Genomic DNA, 20470 nt, shown 5'->3' with positions numbered 1-20470 from the left:
GTTCTCTTTACTTGTCTCTTACTCTTCCATATTCCTTAATTTACTTAATTTTACCATTGGATTATTTTAGCATTTATCAATACAAGAATTACTTTTATTTTTAATTAATCTTTTGATCATTATTTATCATGTCTTTCTTTAATTCCCTTTCTTATGTTATGAATTCTTCATTTACAATGAGCGAGTAGTTCCCTAACTTGATGGGGAGTTGGTTGAAAGAAACCTTTGAGTTGGGATGCTCAAGAGAAAGATTGTAATTGAGTTTATTGTTGGATTGCTCTCTAGTCACTAACACCAATCCTCCCAAGAGCGGAATGGAACTTGTGGATAGAGATATCATTCCAACTTGTTTAACTTTCCCTTACTTAGTGAGGGACAACTAAACAGAATAATCCCCAATTATTAATTAGTCTTGAGAGTACTGCAACAAGAATAGGGCTTCCAACTAATCAACTTCCAGTCAAGGCTTTTATTTAAATTTATATAAATTCTCTAATTTAATTTTCTCCCATTCAACTCAAACTTTTTTGAAAACATCTGATTAATAAAATAGCACACTTTTCTGTAACTCGTTGGGAGACGACCTGGGATTTATACTCCCAGTATTTTCATTTTAATTTCTATGACACCCTTCTAAATTGATGAGCGGATTTCTGGTTGGTTGAGAACTATACTTGCAACGCATATTTTATAATCATTCTTAACTCGCCAATTTTTGCTCGCATCAATCCTTAAGAAAAGCTTTCGTTGCATGGACAGGAGAACCCTAGACAGTGCGATATAAGGCCGCACCTATAGTGATAAAATTCAAGTGTTGAAGGAGGGACACATCATCCATCTAAAGTCGACCAAAAGAGCAATTTGATTGTCAACAAATCCCACAGCATCAAAATCAAGGGCATCCAAGTCAAAAGAATCCAGCATTGGGAGGAGGAAGCAGCACAAGAAGTCGAATAGGGAGGATTAGAGGGAACCAAGCGAACCTGGGGAGCCAGGATGACTTTCCTCAACTCCGCAGTGTCCGAGGTCGACTTCCTCTGAGAAGCCTGAGACGATCCTTCCCCAGAAGTCTTGGCCGAGGTGTTTTGAGCGGCCATTGGCTTCTTGGCCCTGCGAAAATGCCTCATAGAATCAGCAGACTTCACCATCTCTAAAAAGACAAAAATGAAAACCGGACACAAGAGAGAATGATACAGATCAGCAAAACACACAAATGCAGAAAAGTCAACATACCCAGTTCAGCCTTAAGAAGGGAAGGATCCCTTAAAAGTTATTTCGTATCTAGATGGGGAGGCTCTCCCCAATTTTCCTCTAACACCTTCATAAAGGCCTGCTCGACTTCATCCAAGCTTTTCCAAGAATACCTAGATACTACCACATTCTTTTGCCAGCATAAGGGAAGGGCGGGCTCGTTGTTCTCATCCAAGAAAAAAGGATAAACTTAAAATAATAGTTCTTAAAATCCCTAAAGGATTCGTCATACATAGAGAAAACTTTCTTTCCTTGAGCAGCTCGGAAAGAAACCCAGGAGGCTTTCTTCTTCACTACCTAGGCTTTGTCAAGATGAAAAGGTAAAGAAAAAGAGTTTGGGTAGGTCGGATATCAAATTCTTGACACAGCAATTGGAAAATTTTAATAAATCCCCAAGAGTTCGGGTGGAGCTGAGACGGAGCTACATTACAAGATCACAACAACTCGGTCTTAAAGGGGGTAAAAGGAATAGTAATATTTAATTGACTAAAGAAATAGTCATAAGCGTAGAAAAAGGGACGTTCTTCTGGAATCAAAGAGGGAAAACTAACCCTCTTCTGAGGGTCAGGTGACACTAGCTCATAATTTTTCTCTTGATCCCTATCACTACAAATCCTATGGTGCCTCCTAAGCCGCACACAATACTAAGAATTAACAACGATAATACACATCAACACAATGGAGTCCAGCCAGTCAGACATGCCATCCGGGATCTTAGTAAACATCTCAACAATATTTTTGCGAGAAGTCATAGGCCAACTATTCCTACAGGAAGAAACAGAGAAAAGATGGGTTACTACCAAACAACTCGGACAAATCAGAAAACAATTCGGACAATAATATATGAACGACAAGAATCAGACACGGCAGCAAAAGGGAAACCCCAGGATTCACACTGAAATCCAGGTACACCCTTTGGAGGCAGTAACAAGGTAGGAACCAGAAAAGAAGGAAACCAACGGTCTATGCCCTAACCATCTCACAAACAATACTCTTCTAGTAACATAACAAATTAGCAAGAAATTTCATCATCATCAACAAGGACCATCAAGACTATAATCTTTCTTCACCAAAACGGTTCAAACAAAGTAGTAGACCCAGAAACGAAGAATATATGAAATGAAGGATGCAGGAATACCCCTAATAAAACCCTAGGAAAGCAGAAAACACCAGAAGACACACATTCCTCTCAAAAGATGAGCGACAAGGAAAAATCATAAAATCATGGATCAAGACACAAAAAGGCGTAATCTTTTCACAGAGAAATCAAAGTTTTTCAAAGACAAAGTCAAAACCTCATAAAAGCATGCATAGTCATCAAAAAAGAAGAAAGAAAGAAAAACACTAACCTGTAGAGGAGAAGATAATGATAACTCAAAGAGAAGAATGACACAGTCCACACCAAACAGCCACTTCAAGGCAAGTAAAATTGAAGGCTCGAAGGCACGTAGGTGCGAAGACAAGGTGCTACAGCAAACAATAAGTCAGGGGCATGCATTACCAAAACAAAATATAAAAACAAAAGTATGGAGGAAGAGAAACCAACCTGAAACGAGAAAGGAAACCAAGGAAGAAAGAGGGCAACAACCAAACTCCCTTGAGTCGAAGTAGACAGAGGAGATAAAGCACTTCAAGCGAAAAGACAGAACACAAAGGGCTGAGAGAAACAAAGTGTAGCCGTAAAGCAAAGAGCGAAAAGAAAGGAAGAAATAAACTAAAAGAGGAGACTTCAATATTCAAAGTGAAAGAAAAAGAGGGAAGGAATGGAAACGACAAAAGGGGAGTTAATAAGCATTTAAAACGTCGCATGTTCCCAAGAAAGCACAATGCGCGCAGTAATTAAACCAGGAAAAAGGAAAAATGCTCTACATTCAAAGGAGACAAGCAGGAGTTATACGAAGATTGACAAAAGGGTAAATGCTTGAGCTCGACTTCTCCAAAAGATCGAAGTCTGAAGATGCGACCTTAAGGGTAAAATCGAGCTCAAGCAGGGGCACTGTTCATACCCTGGATCGAGCTATTTCACCCGGACTGATTGAAGACAAAGCGACCGACCTCTTCAGGTCAGGATCCTCGACCTCTTCTTTAAAAGAGGTCGGCCAAGTCGACATAAGAAGCCAAAGCAGGCCCAAACAAAGGGACATAGCCCAGTCTAAAGGTAGCTAAGGCCTAGAAAGTCAAGGGCAGTTACCTTCGAAGATAAAGATGACTTCACTTAAAGATAAGATAAGATAACTAACTTATCTTATCTAGAAAGGTCAGCCCACACAACTATAAATACACTGGAGCACCCAGGTATAACTCATACTCTGATTCTTCCAAATACCTCCTTAAAACCCATGTTGACTTAGGCATTGGAGTCTTGGTACACAGAATTGTGATCACAACACTTTTATTCACAACTCTGTGCAGCTGACCAGCAAGTGCACTGGGTCGTCCAAGTAATACCTTACGTGAGTAAGGGTCGATCCCACGGAGATTGTCGGCTTGAAGCAAGCTATGGTCATCTTGTAAATCTCAGTCAGGCAGATTAAATTGGTTATGAGGTTTTGATAATTAAAATATAAATACAACATAAAGTAAGATAGAAGTACTTATGTAATTCATTGGTGAAAATTTTAGATAAGCGTCTGGAGATGCTTTGTTGCTCCCGGACATCTGCTTTCCTACTGCCTTCTTCCAATCATGCGTTACCTCCTTCCATGGCAAGCTGTATGATCCTCTCGAATGAAAACAAATCCATCTGCACTGTCACTGCAGGGCTAATCATCTATCGGTTTCCGCTAGCGTCAGAATAGGACCATTGTCCTTTTGCGCACTGTCACTTGCGCCCCACATTCGTAGGTTTGAAGCTCATCACAATCATCCCTTCCCAGATCCTACTCAGAATATCACAGACAAGGTTTAGACTTTCCGGATCCCAGATCCTACTCGAAATACCACAGACAAGGTTTAGACTTTCCAGATCCCAGGAATGTTGCCTTTATTCTAGCCTATACCACGAAGATACTAATCTCACGGACTCGGTCCTCTGTATTAGATATCCAAGAGAGTATACTCCAACTGGCATCCAATGACTACGTTGAACATCATGTAGACCACTTTGCGGTTGTCAGGCACGCGAATCTTGGCTAAGCGAGTAACGAGGATTGGGTGATTGTCACGGGTCACCCCTTCATTCTGACTTAACTGAATTAAGAACAAGAGTATATCTTGGAGAAGAAGTAGGCGTGAATTGAATAGAAAAACAGTAGTAATTGTATTAATTCATGAGGAACAGCAGAGCTCCACACCTTAATCTATGGGGTGTAGAAACTCCACCATTGAAAATACATAAGTGAAAAGAGTCTAGACATGGCCGAATGGACAGCCTCTCCAAACGTGTACAATAGTCTCTAGGTCTAAGGACTCAATGTCCAAAGATGTCAAATAAGTCTCTAAAAGTAGTTTTTATAGTAAACTAGTAACTAGGGTTTACAGAAAATGAGTAAGTAAGTGTAGATAGTGCAGAAATCCACATCAGGGGCCCACTTGGTGTGTGCTTGGGCTGAGCATTGAAGCTTTTTCATGCTTGGGCTATTCCTGGAGTTAAACGCCAATTCTGGTGCCAGTTTGGGCGTTTAACTCCAATTCTGGTGCCAGTTTGGGCGTTTAAACGCCGGAATTCCTTGAGCTGACTTTGAACGCCGGTTTGGGCTGTCAAATCTCGGGCAAAGTATGGACTATTATATATTACTCGAAAGCCTAGGATGTCTACTTTCCAACGCAATTTAGAGCGCGCCAATTGGGTTTCTGTAGCTCTAGAAAATCCACTTTGAGTGTAGGGAGATCAGAATCCAACAGCATCTGTAGTCCTTTTTCAGCCTCTAAATCAGATTTTTGCTCAGGTCCCTCAATTTCAGTGATGCCAGGGCATTTTGGCTAGTTTCACTGACCTTTTCTTTATTGTTTTTAGGATAGTTTCATGCATTTCTTTAGGAAATAAGCTAGTTTTGGGTAAATATTCACTTATGCCTTGACTCAAGCATACATTGTGCATTTTACATGATTTCTTGAGGATTTTGCATAAGTTTAGTGACAAATATTATGTTGCATTACTCATGACTTGGACTAGAGCTTTGATGCACTTTGTTGCTTGATTTCAGGACCAAAAAGAAGCGAGAAAAGGAGAGGTAACTTGCAAAGATTAATGAGAAAAGTGATTGCCAATAACACTCTCAAAAAGCCATCAATACCCACGTTAGAGAGTCACGTTAACCAAGTTAACGTGAACTCTAACGTGGAGAAAAGAAGTTGAGCCAACTTTAGTGACACTCAACATTGTCACTAACGTTGGCACTTACTCATAAGTGGCCACGTTAGAAGCCACGTTAACCTAGTTAACGTGACCTCTAACGTTAAGGGGGAGGGAGAGAAGCCAACGTTAGTGACACTCAACATTGTCACTAACGTTGGCCTATGGTGCTAAGTACCACGTTAACTCCCACGTTAACTTGGTTAACGTGGGAACTAACGTAGAGAATGAAGAGTTGTCGACAACGTTAGTGACACTCAACATTGTCACTAACGTTGAAGCAACCACACAACCCCCAAGAGTCACGTTAACTTCCACATTAACTAGGTTAACGTGGAAGCTAACGATGAGAAATGAAGGATGAGCCAACGTTAGTGACACTCAACATTGTCACTAACGTTGGGATGGCTAAAAGATGGCCACGTTAACCTAGTTAACGTGGACTCTAACGTGAGACCTAGGGGCACATTGGAACGTTAATGACAATGTTGAATGTCACTAACGTTCTCGAAGGATGGCAAAGGCCACGTTAGAAGCCACGTTAACCTAGTTAACGTGAGCTTTAACGTGAATCAAGAAGGGGCACACTGGAACGTTAGTGAGAATGTTGAGTGTCACTAACATTCTCGAAGGTTGACAAGGCAACGTTAAAAGCCACGTTAACTTAGTTAACGTGGGTTTTAACGAAAGGCAAAAGGGGTGCATTGCAACGTTAGTGACAATGTTAAGTGTCACTAACGTTCCCGAACTTGGACTTTCATTAAATGATTAACACTCCTTATGCCCTTAGCTTAAGTCTCTGCCCACTCCGCACTTTCTCTCTGCAAGTAAAGCCAAGCCCAAATAAAGAAAGGAACTGCTTCAAACTCAAGATCCAAAGGCCCAAGACTTGAAGAGTGAACTAGAAGCTGAGAAGAGTAGTATATATAGGAGTAGCTTTGAATTGTAAAATAGTTCTGGAGGCTGAAGAACCACTCTCTGTATTTACTTTCTTTGCAATTTCTAGTTTTATGATGTATTCTCTATCTTTGTTTTCATTTTCAAGAGCTATGAACAACTAAACCCCTTTCATTGGGTTAGGGAGCTCTGTTGTAATTTGATGGATCAATACTAATTTTCATTGTTCTTCTTCTATCTTTCCTCTTGATTTTACTTGAAAGCTTTCGATCTTCATCTAATTGAGTAGTTAACTTGGAAGAGAAGCTATTCAAACTTGGATCTCTTTTGAACCTTAGAAGAGGAATGAAGAGATCAAGCTAGAAATGCTTTCTCATGCTGGACCAAATTGGGTTTGGATGGGTATGTGACTGTAACCCTCTCAATACTTGGTTTGGGAAATGCATGTGGTATAATCAGTGACCATACTTCATCTCTTCTCATGAGCAATTGACCAAGGAATTGGCTATTGATCAAGATTTGAGAGATTGAATTGCAAGGAATTGTAATTCAATCACTTAAGATTGCCAAGGAGATCAATGAGTGCATTGATTGAGGAAGAGATGAAAATGAACTTGATCCGGAGAATTGCAACATCTCCTAAGCCCAATGAACTCCCCATCTCTAATCTTACCCATTCTCTTTAATTTCTGCCATTTATTTTTATGAGCAAATCCCCCATTCCCATTTATCATTCTGCAATTTATTTTCAGTCATTTACTTCCATCCCTTTAATTCTAGTTCCGCCATTTTATTTTCTGCAACTCTTAACCCAATTTCTGGATTCGCTCAACTAGAACATTCTTCTAATTAAAGTTGCTTGATCAATCAATCCCTGTGGGATTCGACCTCACTCTATTGTGAGTTTTTACTTGACGACAACTTCGGTACACTTGCCGAAGGAAGATTTGTTGAGAGACAAGTTTTCTCTGCATCAAATTTATGGCGCCGTTGCCAGGGATTGATTGTGCATCAACAATGATTAGATTGGAAGATCACTAGATTGAGCATTTTATTTTGTGTATTTCATTTTCTATTTGAGTGATTTACTTTTTGTTTTTCTTTGTTATTTTCAATTCTGTTTGCTAACCCACTAACTGTTTGATATATTGCATCACCCACAACTAACATCAATTCTGACACAAATACTGTCTGCACCTATATTCTCTGCTTGTACTTGTTGGTTGTATGACAGGGAGAAGAAGCGGGGCTTCAACTTCCTTTGATTCTGAACCAGAGAGAACCTTCCTTAGACTAAGGAGGGAGGCAAAAGGAAAAAGAGTAGTTGGTGCTGAAGAAGAAGAGGAACAGTTTGAGGAATACTTTGAACCAAACATGGAAGAAAATATGGAAAATCATCATGAAGAAGAGATTCACAACCATGGCAGAGGAGGTGGAGCAAATCATGCTGAGGAGGATAGAAGAGTTTTGGGCTCTTACATTAATCCAAACCCAGGCAATTGTGGAAGTAGCATCCAAAAACCAACAATCCATGCCAACAACTTTGAACTTAAACCACAGCTCATCACCTTTGTTCAGAACAACTGTTCGTTTGGAGGAGGTGTTCAAGAAGATCCCAACCAACATTTGACCACCTTCCTGAGAATATGTGACACAGTGAAATCTAATGGTGTTCATCCTGATGCTTATAGATTGCTCTTATTTCCCTTCTCACCCAGAGACAAGGCAGCCAAGTGGCTGGAATCCTTCCCAAGGGAGAGGTTGACAACTTGGGAGGATGTGGAGAACAAATTCTTAGCAAGATTCTACCCTCCTCAACGAATCAATAGGCTGAGAGCTGAGGTTCAAACTTTCAGGAAACAAGATGGTGAGACTCTGTATGAAGCATGGGAGAGGTTCAAAGACTTAACAAGGAGGTGTCCACCTGACATGTTCAACGAATGGGTCCAGCTGCACATTTTCTATGAAGGGCTCTCTTATGAGTCAAAGAAGGTAGTAGACCATTCATCTGGAGGGTCCTTGAACAAGAAGAAGACCATTGAGGAAGCCATAGATGTTATTGAAATAGTAGCAGAAAACGACTACTTCTATGCTTTCGAAAGAGGGAACACAAGAGGAGTGATGGAGCTAAACAATGTAGATGCTCTGTTGGCCCAAAACAAGCTCATTACTCAGCAGCTGGATGACCTCACCAAGAAGATGGAGATGAACCAAGTAGCAGCAATCTCCACTTCATCAACAACACAAGAAGGAGTAAACCAAGAAGCAGAAGGAAGTCAGGAGCAAGCCAATTACATTTGGGAATTCACCAAGGAAAAACTATGATCCATACTCCAAGACTTACAACCCTGGATGGAGAAATCACCCGAACTTTGGGTGGGGAAGTGAGCAAGATCAAAACCAAGACCAGAGACGTTACAACTCCAACAACAATGCAGCTCACCAACAATTCACCCAGAGGACATCTCAACACCCCCACAACAACAACTCTCCACATACTTATCAAAACCAAAATAGCACATCTGCTCCAAACCACTCATCAATTGATGACAGGCTCTCTAAGATTGAAGCCTTACTGGAAGGAATAAGCCAAGAGATTCAAGAAAATAAGGTGTTCAAGGAGGAGGTGCGAGCCAATATCAAGAACCAGGGAGAGACCATTAGGAAGCTGGAATTCCAGGTGGGATATTTAGCTGAGAAGATTCCCAAACCTACTGATAGCTTCCCAAGTGACACTGAGAAAAACCCCAAGGGAGAAGCAAAGAAAGTAAGATGGGAAGATTGCAAAATGGTCACTACAAGTGATCAAGAGATTGAAGACAAGCAAGGCAGAATGTGCAAACAACCTGAAGACAACTCAACTAAGGAGGAGGATAGAGATCACAAAGAACCAGAAATCTCACAACAAGAGCTGCTGAAGCTTTATGCACCATTCCCTCAACTGCTCAATGGTGTTGTGGGAAAAAGAATATACTCAAGGTTCCTAGACTTGTTTGCATCTCTGCATGTGAACATACCATTCATCAAGGCAATTCAACAAATGTCTGCATTCATCAAGTATATGAAGGAACTTCTTCCCAGGAAAAGCTCACTCAAGGGAGGGCAGACTATAGTGATGAACAAGGAATGTAGTGCCCTTATTCAACCTGAGTTGCCTACAAAAAGAAGAGACCCAGGAAGTTTTCATATCCCTTGTGCCATAGGTGAAAATATGTTCGACAGAGCACTATGCGATTTAGGGGCCAGCATCAACTTACTGCCCTTATCCCTGGTGAAAAGGCTGCAGATCAATGAGATAATGCCCACAGATGTCATTATCAGACTGGCTGACAAAACTCAAAAGCAAGCAATAGGAGTGGTGGAAAATGTGTTGCTAAAGGTTGGGAAGTACTTTCTCCCAACAGACTTTGTCATTCTAGACATGGAAGAAAGTCACACTCACCCAATCATATTGGGAAGACCATTTCTAGCTACGGCCAGAGCACTTATCGATGTAGAGAAAGGGGAGCTAATATTGAGAATCCATGATGAACAACTCAGCTTCAATATTTTCAAACTCTCACAAGAAACAGATCAAGAGGACAAAGAACTAAGCACAAATGATAATGAGACACTGAAGGAGGAAACAAGCACTGAAGCACAGCCAGTTCGTTCTGAGACCCCCTTAACTGACAAACAAGGAAAACAGCAATTGCCACAGCTCAAGGAAAAGTTGGAGGAACCCAAACCTCTAGAGGCAGGTGAAGACAGCATCACAACTCCTTGGAGAAAAGAGGTCACCAAGGGGAAGGTAACCTCAAAAGAAACAAAGAAGAAGGTACCAAGGAGATGGAGGAACAAGAAGATCCCTATGGAAGACTTCTCTCCAGGGGATAGAGTTGTCTCAGCCTACTTCCCAGATATTCCCCCTAATCTCCATACTGTGCCATCTCAATTACCCAAGGTCTTCACGATCAACAGAGTTCTTTCCCTGGAACATGTGGAAATCATTGATCCAACCAATGGATACAAGTCCACAACAAGAGGGGAGGACTTTAAGCACTACCAACCACCGTGATGAAAGAAAAACGTCAAGCTAGTGACGCTAAAGAAGCGCTTCATGGGAGGCAACCCATGTTTTATATGCTTTCAGATGATAATGAATAAGTCAATCTTTATGAGCTTCAATCCAAACTTAACAAACAATTGGTGAAAATCTTCTTATGCAGAATATAGTGAGGAACAAGTTTGGTGTTCAAAGCAAACCAAGTTGCATGCTAGTCTTGGGAGCTTTGAACACAAAACTTTCATCACAGTGCTTCAAACTAAGTTTGGTGTCACCCCATGGTGCCACCATAATGCATATAAGGAACCACCAATAGTTAGTTAGTTAGTTGAAATTCATAAACAAACAATCAAATCCTTTCTTTCAATTTATTCGAGCCGTAGAGTTTTAATTTTCTTATATATTAATTCCCTTATTTCAAATCTTTATAGGAAAGGAAAAGAAGCATGAAAAGGAAATGATTGGACAATTAAATGGGGGAGATCTCGCCACTTAATGAAGAGCACTACACACATGTCTCAAGAGGGAACGCATGGGGAAACGCTGCCATGCAACATTGGAAGAAAGAAGACCCTTGAAGACCGAACCAATCACTCTCATTAAAGTGATGATCCTTGTCTTCCCTTCATACACAACCCCATCCATTCATCTAGTAAACATTCATGCAATCCACACCCTTCATCCACTCATGATTTTCTTATATAAGTGAACCGTAGTGCATGCTCACTCCTCACATTCAAATCCCCACTCTCCACACTTCTATTGGCACACTAAACCCTTCATCACAAATTGCTTTAACCAACCCTCTCTTCATCTATCCAAAGCCTCAAACCCCCTCAAACAACAATTCAAGCCATGGCAAAGAGGCAAAAGAGGAAAGGGCCTATGGAGAGTGCTCCTTTTGATGACAAGAGATTCAAGACTGCCTTTCATGAGCATGAATTTGAGCGGATAAGTGCCAGAAGGATATTGCCACAATTAATCTTCCAAATCAATGGCAATGAATCACCACAGATTTGGAGAAAAATCGAATAGAGGGGGTGGCAATTGCTCACCAGTCCAGAAGGGAAAATCAATGGAAACCTCATCAAAGAATTCTATGCAAATGCAGTTAGAGAGGATAAGACCAAAGCCCCAACCTTCAAAAGCTATGTGAGAGGAAGGGAAGTGGACTTCAGCCCAAGTGCCATAATAAGAGCTCTTCAATTAAAATCACCTCATTCTGATGAGGAGAGTTATCAGGCAAGGATGAGTAGAAACCCCGATAAGGATGAGCTCTCAGATATAGCATCAGATATCTGTGTCATAGCCGCTGACTGGGAGAGGTACTCAGATGGGAGACCAAAATTCATAAAAAAGGGGGTGCAGGAAATAAACCAAAGTTCATTAAGAGAACAGATCTCACTTCTGAAGCTAAGGGGTGGTTCGAGCTAGTGAGGAGGTCTATTCTTCCAACTGCAAACAACTCGGAGGTGAATCTCAAGAGAGCAACAATGTTGCATTGTATACTCAAGGGAGGAGAAATCAAAGTTCATGAGATCATAGCTCAAGGAATTAGAAAGATGGCAGAGAAAAGTGACTCAAGAGGAACATTAGGTTACCCCACCACTATTTACCGAATATGCAAGAAAGCTAGGGTGGTTTTTGAAGATGAGGACCCCGTTTGGATAAAGGAAGGCATTCCAATAACGGTCCGAAGGATGAATGCTGTAGCACTTCCCCTGCCTCAACGGAAGCAAAGAAAGAGGACAGCCCCTCCAGTAGTTGAAGGACAGGTCTTAGAGGGACAAGCACCACAGACCTTGGACATGCACCAATTACAGGAAGCCATTGATGGCTTATCTAGACAATATTTGGAAAGCCAAGGAGCACAGAAAGAGCTTCAACTACAGATGATGGGGCAGCAAGATGAGTGGCAAAGGCAAATGATGGAACAGCAACTAAGCCAAGGACAACAATGGGGAGAAGCATTCAACAGGATGGAACAAAGGCAAAACCAGCAACAAGAATCCACCCAGAGGCTAATCAACATCCAAGCACATCAAGGGGCACACATACATGAGATGCATCGAAGACAAATAGAACAGGCAGAACTATTGGACGAGCAAAGGGCATTTGCAGAAGGAGTTTACATGAGTCAAACAGGACATCAGATAAATACTCAAGCCAGGCTCGGCTACTTAGTGGGACAGCTGCCAATATTGCATCCAGGAATAGCCAAGTATGATGAAATGAAGGATGAATTAGTACGAAAGGAAAGACAAAGGGTGGAAGAGAGTCATGAGTCAGTGAGGAAGGCACTCGAGGATTGGAAGCAAGCAAGATTGGCACGGATGTGAGGAAATGCAAGAGGAAACAAGGAGGACAAGCAAGGAAAAGAGCGTGGACACCCACAACAGTAAAAGGTGGTGGAGTTCCTTCTTTGTTCCATCTTTCTCTGTGTTTTAAATAAGGAAGATCTTGTATGAAATAGAACTTGCTTCCATGTTATGTTTAAACCTTTTTCAAATCATGTTAATTTTTAGTTTTTGGTATTGAAGAGAGTCTATGTGCACTGGTATTTATGTCACTGCATCATTCCCTTATTTACTTGTAAGCTTGTCCCTTTTTATCAAATGAAGAAGAGAATGTTTATGTTTTTAAAAAGACCAGGGTAGAGTTCATATTGTGGAAGTGCATTCATGAATCTTTGGGGTAGTCATAAGTTAGCTAAGTTGGTTCAACCACAAGGCTAGGAAGACAACTATCTATCCTGAATACTTTGCTTTGGATACACTCATGAGACTAAGTTAATAACAAGATCCTAATAAGAGAAAAGGGAAAGAACAATGGAAGTGAAAAACAAAAGAAAAAGAGTAAGCAACAAGGCTAGGCATCAATGGTTTTAAGCTTGAGGCAAGTGTCTGTGGTGCTCCTGTGTGAGGGATCTACTTGGATGAATAAGCTCTTAGGGGTGCCTTATCACTTGGTAACTTGGGTTAACTAACTCGGGATTATCAGCTGAAAGTCCACTATCAAGAGTAACCTTCACTACAGAACACTTAGTAACCCAAAGAGGTGCTGGACACCAAGGTCTCAAGAAAAGAAAATAAATAAACTAAATGCCTGTAGTGTGTATGTATGGGGGATAGGCTTGAGGGAGTAAGTCCTTAGGGGTGTCTCAACACCTAATACCTTGAACCAACTGGTTCGGGAGTGTTGGTTGAAAGCTTATCTTAAAGAGTTGCCCCCTTACAGAGCACTTAGCCTAAATAACACAAACAACCCTTGTAATAACAATAAAAGGATCAATGAATAAAAGTCTCATGGGATATGAACAAAGTGGGTGTTTTGGGACAGGATAAAGGTCTGAAAGCCAGTAATGGAATGAACCTAAGTTGCTATGCATGAAACCACCATAAAATCAGTAATATGACTTCCACAAGGATGACTCATTCCTCTGGATATTCATTTCATCATTCTCTTGTTCCAGTACTTGCTTAGGGACAAACAAGCTTTAAGTTTGGTGTTGTGATGCCTGGGCATTTTGGCCAGTTTCACTGACCTTTTCTTTACTGTTTTTAGGATAGTTTCATGCATTTCTTTAGGAAATAAGCTAGTTTTGGATAAATATTCACTTATGCCTTGACTCAAGCATACATTGTGCATTTTACATGATTTCATGAGGATTTTGCATAAGTTTAGTGACAAATATTATGTTGCATTACTCATGACTTAGACTAGAGCTTTGATGCACTTTGTTGCTTGATTTCAGGACCAAAAAGAAGCGAGAAAAGGAGAGGTAACTTGCAAAGATTAATGAGAAAAGTGATTGCCAATAACACTCTCAAAAAGCCATCAATACCCACGTTAGAGAGTCACGTTAACCAAGTTAACATGAACTCTAACGTAGAGAAAAGAAGTTGAGCCAACGTTAGTGACACTCAACATTGTCACTAACGTTGGCACTTACTCATAAGTGGCCACGTTAGAAGCCACGTTAACCTAGTTAACGTGACCTCTAACGTTAAGGGGGAGGGAGAGAAGCCAACGTTAGTGACACTCAACATTGTCACTAACGTTGGCCTATGGTGCTAAGTACCACGTTAACTCCCACGTTAACTTGGTTAACGTGGGAACTAACGTAGAGAATGAAGAGTTGTCGACAACGTTAGTGACACTCAACATTGTCACTAACGTTGAAGCAACCACACAACCCCCAAGAGTCACGTTAGCTTCCACGTTAACCAAGTTAACGTGGAAGCTAACGATGAGAAATGAAGGATGAGCCAATATAGTGACATTCAACATTGTCACTAATGTTGGGATGGCTAAAAGAGGGCCACGTTTGAAGCCACGTTAACCTAGTTAACGTGGACTCTAACGTGAGACCTAGGGGCACATTGGAATGTTAATGACAATGTTGAATGTCACTAACGTTCTCGAAGGATGGCAAAGGCCACGTTAGAAGCCACGTTAACCTAGTTAACGTGAGCTTTAACGTGAATCAAGAAGGGGCACACTGGAACGTTAGTGACAATGTTGAGTGTCACTAACATTCTCGAAGGTTGACAAGATAACGTTAAAAGCCACGTTAACTTAGTTAACGTGGGTTTTAACGAAAGGCAAAAGGGGTGCATTGGAACGTTAGTGACAATGTTAAGTGTCACTAACATTCCCGAACTTGGACTTTCATTAAATGATTAACACTCCTTACGCCCTGAGCTTAAGTCTCTGCCCACTCCGCACTTTCTCTCTGCAAGTAAAGCCAAGCCCAAATAAAGAAAGGAACTGCTTCAAACTCAAGATCCAAAGGCCCAAGACTTGAAGAGTGAACTAGAAGCTGAGAAGAGTAGTATATATAGGAGTAGCTTTGAATTGTAAAATAGTTCTGGAGGCTGAAGAACCACTCTCTGTATTTACTTTCTTTGCAATTTCTAGTTTTATGATGTATTCTCCATCTTTGTTTTCATTTTCAAGAGCTATGAACAACTAAACCCCTTTCATTGGGTTAGGGAGCTCTGTTGTAATTTGATGGATCAATACTAATTTTCATTGTTCTTCTTCTATCTTTCCTCTTGATTTTACTTGAAAGCTTTCGATCTTCATGTAATTGAGTAGTTATCTTGGAAGAGAAGCTATTCAAACTTGGATCTCTTTTGAACCTTGGAAGAGGAATGAAGAGATCAAGCTAGAAATGCTTTCTCATGCTGGACCAAATTGGGTTTGGATGGGTATGTGACTGTAACCCTCTCAATACTTGGTTTGGGAAATGCATGTGGTATAATCAGTGACCATACTTTATCTCTTCTCATGAGCAATTGACCAAGGAATTGGCTATTGATCAAGATTTGAGAGATTGAATTGCAAGGAATTGTAATTCAATAATTTAAGATTGCCAAGGAGATCAATGAGTGCATTGGTTGAGGAAGAGATGAAAATGAACTTGATCCGGAGAATTGTAACATCTCCTAAGCCCAATGAACTCCCAATCTCTAATCTTACCCATTCTCTTTAATTTCTGCCATTTATTTTTATGAGCAAATCCCCCATTCCCATTTATCATTCTGCAATTTATTTTCAGTCATTTACTTCCATCCCTTTAATTCTAGCATTTACTTTTCTGTTATTTACATTTCCGCCATTTTATTTTCTGCAACTCTCAACCCAATTTCTGGATTCGCTCAACTAGAACATTCTTCTAATTAAAGTTGCTTGATCAATCAATCCCTGTGGGATTCGACCTCACTCTATTGTAAGTTTTTACTTGACGACAACCTCGGTACATGATGCCAAGGCATCATAGGCTAGTTTCACTAGCATTTTTCTGTTAGTTTTAGTTGTTTTATGCATTTTCTTGAGCTTAAAGTAACCAAAAATGGTTAAATGAAGAACAAAGTAATGAACCATCCAAACAATATGATTTCGATGCAAATTCCATGAGTTTTAGTTATATTACTTAAATGCTATGAATGAAAGATTTCTCATGAAATTTTGCAAGACTTTGATGCAATTGTTTGGATGATTTCAGGGAAGAAGAGGCTAAGCAAGGAAGCAACAAAATCAATAAAGGAAGCTTGAATATCACATGTGGAGTTTAAGTTCCAGTTTAAGCCTAAACTGGAGCTTAAACGCCAAAATCATGAAGGATAAGAAATGCTGGGATTGAAGTTTAACCTCCAGTTTGACCTCAAACTGGAGGTTAAACGCCAGAATGAAAAGCCTCACTTAAGGAGCATTCCACGTTTAACCTCCAGTTTGACCTCAAACTGGAGGTTAAACACCAGAATGAGTATGCCACCCAGGGAGGAGTTCCACGTTTAACCTCCAGTTTGACCTCAAACTGGAGGTTAAACGCCAGAACCAGGAAGAGTACCAGGGGCCATTCCACGTTTAAGCTCCAGTTTGACTCAAACTGGAGCTTAAACGTGTTCGATAGTTTTTTCACTCCAGGGTTGCTCTCTCCATCTCCACGTTTAACCTCCAGTTTGACCCCAAACTGGAGGTTAAACGTGTTCGACACCTCCAGGGCCACCATTCCAAGCTTCCACGTTTAACCTCCAGTTTGACCTCAAACTGGAGGTTAAACGTGTTCGACCTCCAGGGCTGCCCTTCCTATCTCCACGTTTAAGCTTCAGTTTAACCTTAAACTGAAGCTTAAACGTGTTCGACTACATGACTCTCCAGGGCTACCTTCTTCCATTTCCACGTTTAAGCTTCAGTTTAACCTTAACTGAAGCTTAAACGTGCTTCTACAAATGGCATCACTGGAAGTGTCTGGCGTTTAAGTTGCAGTTTAAGCTTAAACTACAACTTAAACGCCACTCTTGAAAAAAGGTTTCTGGGCCAAAAATATTGTGATTTAAGTTAGTCTTTGAGCACAATTATTAACTTAAACTTACTTTGGTATGAAACCCAATTGAATATCATGGTTTATGGGATTGGGCCTGAGGGATTGATGAGTTTGAAATCTCATTTATTGAGTCATGTGCCATTATTTGATTATCACTAAGTTGGCTCAATAAATGTTACAGGATTTGGATCAACAACCTCATCAAGATTATGGATCATAAACCCAAGACAAAAGGAAAGCAAGGAGAGGCCTCAAAGCCCAAGAAGCACAACTGAAGCTCAATATAGAAAGTGTATAAATAGGATAGAAGTTAAGTTAGAAGGGACTTTTACATTCATTTTTAGCTAGTTTCTTTTTCTTTGTAATTGAATTCAGAGCTATGATTCACTAAACCCACTTTCATTGGGTTAGGGAGCTCTATTGTAATTCAATGAATCAATAATAGTTTATCTTCTTCTTCAATCTTTTCTCTTGAATTTTGTTAGAAAGCTTCTCGATTTAATTCCATTGAGTAGTTGTCTTGGGAAAGAGACTACTCATACTTGGAATCCTTCGGAGCCTTGGGAAAGGAATGGAGGATTCATGCTAGAGAAGCTTTCTCACAGTGGATTGGATTGGGGTTTGGATGGATATTGTGACATGTAATCCTACCAAATTGTGGTTCATGAAATTGTGTGGTATAATCAGTGATCAAGCATCATCTCTTCTTATGAACATTTAAACCAAGGGATTGGGAATTTGTTTGTTTTTAGAGAGCATTGGTGAGCCAAGGAATTGGGATCCAATCATATAAGATTGCCAAGCAAAATTCAATGAATGCATTGGTTGAGGAAGAGATTTACATGTTTTGATTCGGAGATTTCAATATCTCCTAAACCCAATGAATTCCCCATTTCTGATTTCCACTTTCTCTTTACATTCTGCAATTCAATTCTTGCAATCATCCCCATTCCCTTTTAATTTCAGCAATTTACATTTTGCTCTTTAATTCATGCAATTTAAGATTCAGCCATTTAATTTTCTTGTCATTTACTTTTCCTGCCAATTTTACATTCCGCAATTCTCATCTCAAATCTTGATTCCGCTCAACTAGAACACACTTCTAATCCGAATTGCTCACTCAACCAATCCTTGTGGGATTCGACCTCACTCTATTGTGAGTTTTTACTTGACGACGATAACCGGTGCACTTGCCGGAAGGAATTTTGCCGATCGTGCAATTTCCTAAATCGTAGCATAACACGTTTATGCGCATCAAGTTTATGGCGCCGTTGCCGGGGATTGGTTTTCGATTGACAATTCTCAAATTGGAAGCTAACTAGATTGAGCAATTTTCTCTTGCTTTGTTAATTCTGTTCTAAATACTTGTTGAATTTTAATTTCTGCACTTGGTTACATGCTTTCCTTCTTTATGCCTTTAAATTCATGCAACTAACTCACTGACTCACTAACTGTTTGAATTAATTCCTCAATTGAGCTGACCATACTCTTCCATTAACCAAGAGTATTTTACCTGTTTGTGTTTGAGCTGTGTTCTTGTATGACAGGTAGGAGAGGAGAGACATCAACTCCTCCATATACCGAACCGGAAAGGACCCTTCATAGACTTAGAAGGGAAGCAAGAGGGAAGAGAGTAGTGGGAGAAGAGGAATCTGAAGGAGAATCTGAGGACAATTTTGAGGAAGCTCTAGATCTCAACATGGATAGAGAAGTTCACAACCATGAGAGAGCTGATGGAAACAATGCCATTCCTGAGAGGAGGGTTCTTAGTTCATACATAAACCCAACCTCTGGGAATTGTGGTAGTAGCATCCAGAAACCACCCATTCAGGCCAACAATTTTGAGCTCAAGCCACAGCTAATATCATTGGTGGAAAATCATTGTTCCTTTGGAGGAAGTGCTAATGAAGACCCAAACCAACATCTCACAAAATTCCTGAGAATTTGTGACACTGTGAAGTCCAATGGAGTCCAGGAAGATGCCTATAAACTGCTCTTGTTCCCATTTTCACTTAGGGACAAGGCAGCTAAGTGGCTGGAATCATTCCCAAGGGGGAGTCTAACCACATGGGATGAGGTGGAAGGCAAGTTTCTGGCACGTTTCTACCCTCCACAAAAGGCCAATAGGCTTCGATCTGAGGTCCAGACTTTTAGACAACAAGATGGTGAAACTCTCTACGAGGCATGGGAGAGATTCAAGGACTTGACAAGGAAATGCCCACCAAACATGTTCCATGATTGGGTGCAATTGCACATCTTCTATGATGGGCTCTCTTATGAATCAAGGAAGGCTGTAGACCATTCATCAGGAGGTTCATTGAACAAGAAAAAGACCGTGGAAGAAGCCATTGAAGTGATCGAGACAGTGGCTGAGAATGAGTACTACTATGCATCAGAAAGGCACAACACTAAGGGAGTCATGGAGCTGAACCATGTCGATACAATTCTAGCCCAAAACAAGGTGTTTGCCAAGCAACTAGCAGAGCTTACCAGGCAATTAGAAACAAAGCAAGTGGCTACAATACACACACAAGATCAAGAGGAAGTAGGCATTGAAGGAGGTGATTGGGATGAGGTTAACTATGTGGGAAACCAACAAAGGCAATCATATGATCCACACTCCAACACTTACAACCCAGGCTGGAGAAACCACCCAAACTTTGGGTGGGGAAACCAACAAACCCAACCACAAAACCACAAACCTTACAACCACAACCAACAAAACAATTCCACATACCAAAACTCCAACCAAAGATCATACCAAGCCACACAAAACACTTACCCCCAATCATCATATCATGGCCAAAATAATCAACATACCCAACCTAATCCGAACCAACAATTTCAAGATCAATTAAACTGGATGGAAGGAATGATGGCAACCATGAGCCAAGACATAATTGAATTGAAGAGCTTCAGGGATGATGTGAGAACTACCTTAAGAAACCATGGTGAAAAACTCAAAAGGTTGGAATCTCAAGTAGGAGAGCTATCTCAACAGGCACCCAAATCAACTGCAGTGTTCCCTAGTGACACAGAAAAGAATCCTAAGGGGGAACAAAAGAGAGTAAGATGGGAAGAGTGCAAGGCCATCACCATATTGAAGGAAGTCTCAGAAGAAGAAGGAATCAGGTCCTCACAGCAGGAACCA

The 20470-nt window shown here is 40.6% G+C and overlaps 2 non-coding genes across 2 annotated transcripts; both read right to left on the bottom strand.

Annotated features, from left to right (window-relative positions):
- Positions 1–8269: 8269 nt before the first annotated feature.
- Positions 8270–8373, bottom strand: LOC112746773 (small nucleolar RNA R71). Its single transcript, XR_003174637.1, has one exon. It is a non-coding gene; the product is annotated as a small nucleolar RNA R71 (small nucleolar RNA).
- Positions 8374–19444: 11071 nt separating this feature from the next.
- On the bottom strand, positions 19445–19548 carry LOC112746417 (small nucleolar RNA R71). The gene has a single exon (XR_003174303.1). It is a non-coding gene; the product is annotated as a small nucleolar RNA R71 (small nucleolar RNA).
- Between the last annotated feature and the right edge of the window lie 922 nt (positions 19549–20470).

The sequence above is a fragment of the Arachis hypogaea genome, chromosome 14 (assembly GCF_003086295.3).
Source record: "Arachis hypogaea cultivar Tifrunner chromosome 14, arahy.Tifrunner.gnm2.J5K5, whole genome shotgun sequence".
Classification (NCBI taxonomy): Eukaryota; Viridiplantae; Streptophyta; class Magnoliopsida; order Fabales; family Fabaceae; genus Arachis; species Arachis hypogaea.
The sequence above is the reverse complement of the archived record's forward strand: the minus strand, read 5'-3'. Positions and strand labels throughout refer to the sequence as shown.